At 36.5% G+C, this 11,838-nt stretch overlaps 1 long non-coding RNA gene across 1 annotated transcript; it reads left to right on the plus strand.

The window, feature by feature from the left end:
- Positions 1-5,352: 5,352 nt before the first annotated feature.
- Positions 5,353-7,015, plus strand: LOC119798048. The gene is made up of 3 exons (XR_005282654.1): positions 5,353-5,497; positions 5,585-5,611; positions 6,980-7,015. It is a non-coding gene; the product is annotated as an uncharacterized LOC119798048 (long non-coding RNA).
- Positions 7,016-11,838: the final 4,823 nt, after the last annotated feature.

Consider the following 11,838-nt stretch of genomic DNA (forward strand, 5'->3'; position numbering starts at 1 on the left):
AACTTTAATTGAGACTCTTGAGATACTGTTGGACCTGACGAGTCATCATCCAACTTTGAAGCACCAGTTAAAGAATCTATGCCCCGGGAAGTTACATCTGACACATCAGCATCTGAAAGAGAACTAGCAAAGACATTTAGTTGTACAAGTTTGTCTTTTAAGAAACTCCTTAATTGAGGTTTTTTAAATCATTTTGCAACTCCAAGGTCAATTTCAAAGTGTTCAGCTACTTGATGAATCTGCTCCTTAGTAAGCTTTTCCAACAGTTCTAAAGTTGGGGAAGCCAAAAAAGAACCCACAGTATCCATTTTCAACAAAAATAATCCAACAAACCAACCTAATCAGAAAACACCAATTTATTTTTTTTTTTTAACCAACAATCAGGAAGTGCATAACTGGTACTAACCAAAGGCAAATCTCCATTTACCTACAGCTAACTAAGTGACCAAAACCCTGACTAAACTTAGCCTAGTCATCAGGCCTTCCTCCAAGAGCTAAGGCACTTGAAGCACCAAGATACCGCTGGCAGCAAATCCCCCCAGGCCAAAACCTGTTAACCTGCAGCAAACCACGGCAGTGCCCTCAGCCCAGAGTCCAGCCCAAAAATAACAAACTAAAACAATAAACAGGGTCGTCTAAAATGGAGTTGCCAAACAACAAACACCAGATAGCACTTACCTGACACAAAAAAGAGACTTCTCTCTCCTCCCCTCTAACAAAAGAGCAAAAATCCTCATGGACCTCCAACAACAGACATATGGAACACGAAAAATGTCCAAAATCTAGTAAGGTTCCAAAGACCTTAAAGTAGCCCAAAAACCCACAAACAACCTGCAACACAGGAAAACCAAAATCAGGGGCACGTAACTGCAACCCGAAGACCAACAATGAGGCCAGTTAAGCATAATTAGTCCACATGAATCGGACAAGCCCCCACAAGTGTGTAAATGCACTGAACTTCATCAAATACATTTTAAATAAATTGAAATGATGCATCTAGGGCTTGAAGCAGCTTGGGTGTTTAACTCATCCAATTTTCATGTATATATTCAGAAACTAGAAGGTGTTAGCTTTCAAGAAAATTGGATGCAGGCAGAGACAGGGAGCCAATTGAGGAAACATAGGACTGGGGCATTATTGTCATCCTTTTTAGATTATGTCTACTCAATGCTCTGAATAGATGGACATTTTGGGCAAATTTGGTTGTAGATACAGATTTAACTGCTTTTGGTTGACGTGTGTGTGCCTTCAAACACTGCTATCCCTTTGAATAAACTTATAAAGACAAGATAAATCTTTTTTTTTTTTATTGAAACAGCCTCTTGCTCTATGCCAAAAAAAACAACAATCCAAAACAATGGTCTAAAATATTATTTCATAGTTTCACTGGCTTACAATAATGTGTCTGTGATTTAGGACACTTTTTGACTTTTCAATAGATCTGTGAAACATTTTATGTTTTAACTTCTCTATAGATAAGATGTAATAAACATCTTAACATTTTACAGAGATGTACAGATTTAACAGGATTTATTTTTACCTTTGAGTGTAAAGTAAACATAATATTTTACAAATATGCTGGGCTGCCATCTGTGTCAACAGAATAGATTTCTGTCGTTAAGTGCAAGTTTCCATGTTCTGATAAAGTTGAAAGGATGAATCATGTTTTTCTCAGACAAATAACTACTTCCTTGATGAATAGCAAAACAAATTTTAGACCTCTTTTATTAATGTTTAATCAAACATTAATAATCTACCTCTGTACAATATGAGTCCTGTATTTTATGCCACAAACTGTTTTTGTCCTCTAGTGCATTACAACAAAACAACATAATTTACATGACCACTGTCAAAATGCAAACAGGTTTCTGTAAATAGCATGCTGTTTGAATTTTCCATTATTACCTCTGGGTATAACACATTCACATATCTATATCTGCTACATGAAGATAAGGCGCTGGTAATATGGTAGATTTGATACAAAGATTAGAAGTACACAAGAGGCATTGTTTAGTGAAGCTGTACCATGTTTAGTAACTTAAAGAAGATGGATATCTACTCTGCAAAATAGTCAGGACACACCTTCTACTTCTGCATTTCTGTCCTTTCTTTTTGTCACATCCTCTTTTATAAACATCATGCAAATTCTTGGAGTTTTGTAGAAGGGAGGAGAAGTTGAAACAAACAGAAAATAGAGATCTGACTAAGGAGAAATGGTATCACATTGGTGTCACTTCAAATAGTCATTGAATGTGTCTTAACTCAACAATGAGGATGATTTTCATTATTATCTGGTGGCTGACAGGTAATACATTTTATTTCTTTCATAGAGTAAATTTACTTGGGACTGAAGCACATTAGATTTATGAAAGTTTACCTGTTTTATTGCATTTCTTATGACAGTCAGCGGAAGTTTACCTGTAGCTGCAAGGACTAATGAAGCTCCCTTCAACATTGCCTGTAAGTATAATGGGAAAAAAAATATCTCCAAAAGGAAAAAAATAAATCCACTAACATGCTCTAGCCAGAATTTAAAAGAAAAAAGTGCAATCATCAGCAAAAATCCTGTTTCTTAGTCAGTAAAACATTGTATTTTCTCTCCACTGCTTTATACTTTGTTATTCGAAAAAAATCTAAGTCTTATATTACCAAGTAAATGAGATCAGTGGTCTTCATTCAAAGAGCATTTATTAACCCTTGCAAGGGAGATCACAGTCTCGTCAATGCTTCGGCCTATTCTGGTCTAGATAAGATTTTCCTCACTACTTAAAAAGCACAGGGAGGGATTCTGACAAAGTAGATAGTTTTCCAATTAAACAGGATTGTTGTAATAACCATGAGTCTAAAGGAGTCTAACCTCTTACTACAACATGTAAAACTCGTTCTGAGGAATCATCAAGATAAGACTCACGTCATCTAGCAGGGGTTTTGCTTGAGTGAATACTTTACGCAATCAAGAAAACAAAGCAAGCTCACCATCACTGTTATGAAGAATAGGTCTAAACGTAACAGAGTGTAAAATTATTTTACCATCACAATAGAGTAGATAAAACTGCTTCTCCCCATATCTAAACCATTACTAGAAAACTATTTCATAAAACATATTAATGCATCTGAACAGATTAAAACAGAATGTTTCAATTAAACATACTGTAAGAATAAAATTGGCTTATGATGGTGCATTTTTTATTACTCTTTTTTTTCTTTGTGTCCTGTTTTGCCAATATGGCTCTGGGTATAGATGTTCCAGAGCTAGCTGAAAGACCAATAGCTTTACTATCACACGGAGACCATAATGACCATAAGGTTCCGCTTGATATTTGCATGTGAAAATTATTTTGGAGTAAAAGTCATACAACGGACACGGAACTGGAAAAGGAGGTGAGAAAAAAAGAGGGTACACAGTAAGAAATACAGAAAGTGGAGAGAGAAAAAGATAGAGACAGGAACGAATGCATGAAAAAAGGAAAATAAAACAAAACAGCAAAAATAGAAAACACAGAAGATATCCAGTAACTCCTAGGAGTCTGCTTACACACCTGTATGAGATGAGAGGAATAGAAAACAGGGAACATAACAGCAAAAAGAAGACATCAAAAAAACCAAAGTAAATATCAAAAAAGCTTCAAGAGTAGCTGGAATCCCTTAGACATCCATGTCACTGTCTTGGTTCTGTTAATCTTTCTTTGAGTTTTCAGTTTCACGTTGATTTATTTATTTTTTTTCTTTTCTAGTTTTATTGGTTTAACTCCTATTTTGTTGAGTTTTCTGGATGTATTTGCATTCTTAGATTTTCTTTGGTTGCCCTCTGTTACCCTCTTGTGTTGTTCTCCTTTTCCCTAGCTCCTCTCTAGAAGCCTCTGTTCACACCTGCTCCCAATCAGCTCGTTATTCCTGTCTTTGTTCCGTCAGTCATAAATATTCTCCCTGTGTAGTTCCTCAGTGCTAGTTCCTCTTCTTTCCTCGGTTCCTCGTGCATGTTTTTCCTGATGACTCCATGATTATGGTTTGTTTGCATTTTTGGATTCCTGCCTCTGTTACCTGTTGTGAACATTCCATTAAAACTACAAGAACTCACCTCTGCCCTAGGGTTGTGAATTGAAAAGATTTTCACAATTCCGATTTCTTATCGATTCTGTGAAACAATAAACTTAGTAAGTAATTGCCACTTTGCAGTGATTGCAAAGCGCCTTGTTGCCATCTTTCTCTTCCTTAAAATGAAGCCAAACTTTCTATCGCTTTACCCGATGGGACGCCAATTTTTTGTTTTGCTTTTCTAGAATTATGCCTGCTCACGTCGTACTTGCTTACTGAATGCCGTGTGTGTAACTTGCGTGAAAAAACGTGATATAAGTCGTGCTGCCCAGCGCTAGGCTCTGGTGCTGCCTGGAACTGTTAAGAGAACTGTTTAGCAAGCTGGCAAACGGTGCCATGATATTAGAACACACGGAACCAGTTCTGAAGAGGAACCGGTTTTCGATTCCCATCCCTACCTCTGCCTCTGCATTTTTGGTCTTTAAAACCTCAACTCAACCCTGACAATTCATATTTGTCGAAGGCAAAAGCTATGGTGATTACACAATATAGCTGTGGCTTAATATTTATTATTAATGTGTATCAGTAAACAACTGGAACTGAACACTCATAGTATGTATGCAAGGGCATGCTTGTGCATAAATGAATTTACAAAGCTTCTTCGTAAGGGAAATAGGCTTAATATCCGGTGTGGGTGGCCCCAGACTTGCCCTACAGGGCCCTTGATAGAAAAAAGGTTATCAAGATGCACCCCAGATCACCGGGACACAGATGTTCCCTTCTTGAGGTAGTCATGTTTCCATTTTCTGATAAAGTTAAAAGGATGATTCGTGTTTTTCTTAGACAAATAAGTCCTTCCTTGATAAATAACAAAACAATTTTATACCTCTTTTATTGATTTTTAATCAAACATTAAAAATCTACTACAGTACATTACTCGTATTAGTACAGTATGAGTACTGTATTTTATGTCAGAAACAGTTTTAGTCCTCTTGTGCATTACATCAAATCAACATCATTTACATGACCATTGTCAAAATGCAAACAGGTTTCTGTGTATGGCTTGTAGTTTGAATTTTCCATTATTACCTCTGGGTATAACTTTACATTTTTTGAAAGTTTGCAGTCAGCTCACCACCCAATAAAGCTCACCTAGTAAAAAATTCTTTATGTGCTTTTTATGTTCTCACAGGCAATGACACAACAGTGAACAAAACAGCATATATTGGAGAGACAGTTTCCATTACCTGCAATTATTCTCAAGCAGATGAAAGCAGCATCAGAACATTCTGCAAACATGATGGAAACATCTGCTCAAATATAGTTACTGATGAAAAACAGCGTGGGGTGCTTGAAGTGAACGTCTCCATACTGACTCAGGAGGATTCAGGCAGATACTGGTGTGTCTTAGAAAGAGAGGCTTCCATAACCTGTTTACAAGATTTCTTTCTCCATGTTCTGAGTGAGTACTAATTTGAACTTAGGAAATGATCAACACGAAAGCAGAGTACAAAGAGTTAATCTCAAGCTTTTTATTATTTTTTTTCAGACAAAGATAATAAGCCAAAACCAACAGGTACGTTTACACTAACACCAGTATTTAGAATAAAAAAAAAGTTATGTAGAAATGTTATACTGAAATATTGTGATCAGACTAAGCTCAATCACACTGCACATAAGATGACAACTTGTTTTTATACAAATTTGGATCGTTAAAATAAACTTTAGTAATGAAGAAATTACAGATTGTTTTATTCTAATTTTTATATATTTTTTTTGCACCATCAGAAAACCATTTCATATATTGTTTGTCCCTAAGTGAGCCACCGTGTGTAGGAGGAGCGTGTCATCATATTGCCGCTGCCCAAGATAGGGCTGCTAACATCAATTTTTCTGGGTTATGCTAAATGCCTGGCTAAGCCCATAGAAACATATAAGATGCAGTAACACCTTTTAAATCTGAGGGGGGCGGCAAACAGATGGGTTTAGACACAAAAGTCAGATCTAAAAAATGTGCAGGTAATTGTCAAAATGATGACCAGGGCAAACAGAGGTTACTATAGAACAAAACTCTAGCCTTCACCAGCTTTTCCTGCCCTCACTGCAGCTTCTGCCACCTAGCTATCATGGCATTTGAAACACAGAGCTAGAAAGTCATGAAAAATTATCCAAGCAATGTGCTTTTTTTAAATTAATTTTACTCCTCAATAGTTGTACCATTTTCAAAGGATTTTATTGATGATAGTGATTAATTCAAAGTTTACTCAGAAGCTCTCAACTTCTACATTAAAGTTAGATAAAACCATCCAAAATTAACTTTAACCTTAAAGAACTGAACTGAAATAACCCAAAACAATTATATATCAGCTGGCTGAACTGTACGTGTGATCTTCCTCTCTGCTTACTGCAAAAAAAAAAAGGAAAAGTCTCCTAGTAACTATAATAAATTCGAGATCAAATAGTAACACTCGTTTTAAAAATCTGAGGGAAATCTGTAGATTCTACCCACGCACTAGGTCCGTTTGTCCATAAAAGTTTGGATTGGGGAAATCAAAGCTATTTGAGTTTAATTATTTTAAAATTTAAAATGGAACATTATCGGACTCCAGAGGCAACCATTTACATTTGAAGGGAGGGAGATTGGAGCAAACCATCATTAAATAATAGGCTTTCTTTGTTGCATTTTTTTCATGTTTCTTAATAAGTACGTTTGCCCTTCAACTTATAGGTGTTAATACCTGATAAACGTAAAATATTTAAAAGAAGAGGAAAAGATGTCATAGCTTAAAATATATCAAAATGAGTTTAATTTTATTCCAGTTACTTTAAGAAAATCTAAGGAAAAGAAATTAGAGAAGTTTCTTTTTTGGATAATTTTTTTCCTGCATTAATGCTGACAATGCAATGTCTTTGTTCACCATGTGTTGATTCAAACATGGTACAGCTGAAACTCGCTCTGACACAGGGTGGTCTTTAACTCAGCCGAAACCACTTGCTCCGCCACCAAGAGGAAAGACTAGAAATCGACGGAATGATGACCGTTCAGGTCCTGGTAAGAAAAACATCTTGATTGACACTGCTATAATGAACAAAGTTCTTTCCAAGAAATACACTTTTAATTTCAGTTATTAATGATATTGCATTAGTGTGGTGTATTTGATATTACAACATGACAAAAGCTATTTCATAAGGATTAATTTGCTTTTAATCATATTTATTATAAAAAAATCTGTTGTAAAATACATTTGATTGTTGTAATGCGGAAAAATGCACTTACCAGTTTCTTCAATTCTTTTTACAAGAAAAAACGGAATTAAAAAAAAGCAAAATAAGTGGAGACAATCATCTCAGTGAAGTTTAAAAATTTCATAAGTAAATTTGGGCTTAATGAAATGTTCATCATGTGATAAAATTATTCATAGTTTTTGTAAGTCACCAGTTATCAAAATTGGTATAAATCAGTTCTCTAATATTAAGAGGCTACATTATTGGCGAGGAGTTCTTCCCTCTAACCCTTCATACCCCCATTTTGTAACAACTAATTACTATTTCATGCTTTCCTACTTCAAATTATTTGCAGAAGTAAACTATTTAAAACCCGTAGACAGGGAACAGATTTTACTTTTTCTTGTAGCTTAGCAATTTTATAAGTAATGGAAATATTAAGTCGTATATATCATTATTGGCCTTTTTTACTTTAGCTTAGCCATTCAATGTAGAATCAATCAGCACGTATAATCAGTTAAACTTTGGATTTTTTAAAATTCTAACTTTTTCTGACCATCTCATTTTGCGTCTAAACTAGATTTTTCATTTAAGTTGAAAATACTTAACATATTCATTATAAGAATCTGTTTAATTCATTCTTCATCTATATATCTTATTATTGCCATATAAAAACCTCAAACCTCTCTGCCTGCTACTTCAATACTTTCTGCTGTTATACACTGTCATATAACGGGACTAATGGACCCAGTATTCAAGGTGAGACAGCCAGTAGGAAAATTCAAAGCGTTTATTTAATAAAAACAAACAAAACTAAAGTGGAGCTGCTAGGATCTTCGGCTCACAGATGCTGTAGGAGGGGAGCAATCCAGCCGCTGGACTGAAGACTGATCAGCCTTGACGCAGCATGCATCAGCTAGAGTGTCCCCTGTGCAGCAGCTCCGGATAACTTAAATGAAGCCGATCCCGAACAGGGATACAGATCAGGCAGCATCTAGGCTTCCAGGCATCCTAGAGCTCCCAGACAGAGGCGTAGCCAGAACATTTTTATAAGGGTGGCCAGGCAATAACCACACTGAGGGGTGGCCGAAAGTGGACAGGCGCCAGAACCTAAGGGTCAATCTACACTGTTGCAACAGGAAAATCAAACAGAAAAAAAATCCATATTTTCTAAATAAATACAAACTAACAAATAGAGGCATATATTTAAACATCCATGCTGTCTAAATAGTGGACAGAATTAATTCAGTTTTGAGTTCTGGGGCGAACTTCTTATTCATTGTCATTACTTACCTACTTTTATTAATAATCGTTCTGCATAAATTAATATTTACATGTACTAATATCCACATTAAATGGATTAATTATTAAAGTAGTTATTTATCTCTGATTTCATTGAAGATTCCTAGATGACTTGCAGAGACATAATTTTCTCTTTACCCCATATAACACAAAATCTACTTCTGAAAAGAGCATTAATTCTGTATCTATCTTTAATGTTAGTGTATTGATGTGCATAATTAACCACAGTGTTTTTGTTTTCAGGTAATTGTTTACATATAGATTAGATTAGATTAGATTAGATTAGCTTTATTGATCTCACAGCGGAGAAATTCACTCGTCACATATTGGTATAGAAGTTACAGAAGGTGCAAACATGGAGGAAAAAGGTGCATTAAGAATAAGCAATATATATACAGTATATCCAGGTATATACAGTATATTAAGATAAATAGGATTAAGGTGCAAGTGTACATGTATCGCACACAATGAAAAACAAAATAAAGATAAGAGATAAAAAAATTATAAATAAAAATATGCACAATCCGGATGGCTTATATACAGGGGGAGAAATATTGCACATTCAGCATATTGCACAGGATATTGTTCACAGTCAATAAATTAAAAACTATAATGTAGCTGCACAGTGGTTTTTACAGGAGTTATTGTTGTTATAGTGCATTATTATAGAGTTTGGTGGCAGCAGGAATGAATGACCTGCGGTAGCGCTCCTTCTTACAGACTGGGTCTCTAAGTCTCTTCATATAGAAAATGAAAATGTTAAATACAAACATTCCACTTGAGAGTATTATTGCTGGCTCCGTTTGTATTAGATGGAAAAAATGGTTGGGGTGGCCACAGGTGTGGCCAATGTTTGGGTAAGGGTAGCCATGGCCACCCCCGGGCCCCCGATCTAGCTCCGCCCCTGCTCCCAGGCAGGTTCAGAGTCCGGAAGTGTGACCAGGCGGACACGCACAGGAGCAGACAGGATCAGGTGCAAATGGGCAGGCTCAATGGAAAAGGGTAGCAGAGACAAGAAGTGGAACCACAAATTGAGCAGGACCTTTAAACTGGTCTCCTCCTTGAAACCAGGCTGAGTGTAATAAAAACTGATCCTTCCCGCATTATAGAGCCAAAAAACCCTGGGGACTCAGCAGGGGACGAACAGTAGATGACTAGGAGACGAGACAGACAAAAACCCTCTTTCCACTAGCCGCCAGGATCCAGGACAAGAACCGTGGAATAAAACTGAAAAACTCACAGACCGACTAACAGTAAAACAGACATCAAACAGAAAGCAAAACAATGGTCTGGCTATGAGAGCTGGAACTGAGCCCAATATAAAGGAAAACAGGCAGGTGGATGAGATGAGTAATAATTAGGAGCTGGAAAGAGTTAAGCAGCTGAACGGCATGAGTAATTAAGGCCAGCTATCACAGCAGATCATGACAATAAACCAATGAAACCTTTATGCCCAGTGGAAATATGGATTTATTTCTGTGGTTTTTGCAAATGTTTGGGTAAAATCATGTAGCGAAAATTCCAATCATATTACCCAGCAATACTGTTTTTCTTGCTCTTAATCATTGTGCAACAATTAAAGTGAGGATAACATTTTTTTTAAATCTGTTTCTGTTACTTGTGTTTGTGTGTTACATGATACCAGTGATGAAGAACAAGATACGAGTTGGTTCTTGCTTTCTTTATGACAGTCTTTTTTGTTGTTATCTGTTTTACAAGGTGCAGGTTATGCAAAAGAAGAAAGACCAGGTAAGGAAAGTGGTGTTATCATTCTATAAAGGCCTTTTAAATTCCTCTCCACTTTCTTTGTAATTGTGTGTATACAATAAACATTGTTCCAGCGACAAAGTTGCCACATTTGGGTGGTGATGCTCACCTAACAATCTGCCAGAAATTCACATGGTGGGCATCAAGCTTCACTCCAGTTACTTATTCAAGCTTTTATCTGCTGCTTTCATCTTAAAATGGTGGAGCAGGATTTTACAGAGCGAGTCAATATGCTGTAATCATTATAGAAAGCCAAACAGCGGCTCCAGCATCCCTGGGTCCACATAAGCGAACAGTTTTAATGAAAGTTTTAATTAAAGAGTTAAATAAGAGAAATTGACCTTTATTTTTTTGCACCAAGGACTGGATGGCTAATAAAAAATGTAAAAAAAAAAAAAATAGATAAATGTATTCATCTTTCAGCCAAATGAAAGAAGACGCCATAGCAACTGCCTTAGTAACCGAATGCTTCAGATGCGGCCATAAAACCAGTGATGTCAAACCGAGACATTGCTCTAGTCTGGCAGTTACTAGTAAAACTGTAATTTGGTTTTTATCTATGATTTCTGCTGTTATCTGCAAGGGCAGGGAGCTGTGAAGCAATGCAATGCTCTTAAGAGCATAGTGGGCTCTTTGAGTGGCCTAAAGGAAGTCTAGACTCTAGAGCAGGGGTCACCAACTGTTTTAAGGCTGAGGGCTACTTTATGGGTACTGAGTCATAGGACGGGCTACCAATACCGACCTATGAACTAGAGGAGTCGGCGTTCAGCTGAAGTTCATAGATAATAAACATATTTCTATTGTTTCTTTTAATTTTTTATTTGCTTTTAGATATTCTCATTATGAAATCCATATAAATCCTCAAATGTTCTAATTTATTGATATGATAAAATGCTTTATAAATGCTTCAAAATAAGAGCTTCAGTAAAAAATAACATTTCATATTTAGTCCACTGGTGAATTGTTCTGTTTTCAAAAGATGCTGAGGGCACCCCATGTTGTCCTTGAGGGCCCCTTGGTGCCCATGGGCACCACATTGATGACCCATGCTCTAGAGGATCGATTCAGACAAGAAGACAGTTCAACTTCTGATGGGAAGAGAGATGCAATTGCAAAGTAAAACCTATTCTCTCAATCACAAGAGAAAATAGTCATGTTTGCCCTGTTTGGATTGAAACAGCACGCATATAGCAGGCATGGCAGGCTGGGACGTAAACAATAAAACGTCTGAATAAGAAGAATAGCTTAATGGTAATAGGAATTCAGAAGAACAGAAGTGAAATATTGATCCTGTTTGAGCCTCAAAAGACAGAACAACAAGGGACAATAAAGGAAAGCAGAGTGTCAGGCTCTGTGAAGTTTAGTAGAGAACCCAACAGCAGAGATGGTTTCTGGCAGTTTTAATGAAGAGGTAGATGATACAGAAGCATTAATCCAGAAATTACTGGCAAGGGACTCAGGAATCGAAACTAGGAGACGCTCAGGAGAAACAAACATAAGAATGAAGAG

This window comes from Cyprinodon tularosa, unplaced genomic scaffold (assembly GCF_016077235.1).
Source record: "Cyprinodon tularosa strain WSP-4 unplaced genomic scaffold, ASM1607723v1 ctg608, whole genome shotgun sequence".
In the NCBI taxonomy this organism is placed as follows: Eukaryota; Metazoa; Chordata; class Actinopteri; order Cyprinodontiformes; family Cyprinodontidae; genus Cyprinodon; species Cyprinodon tularosa.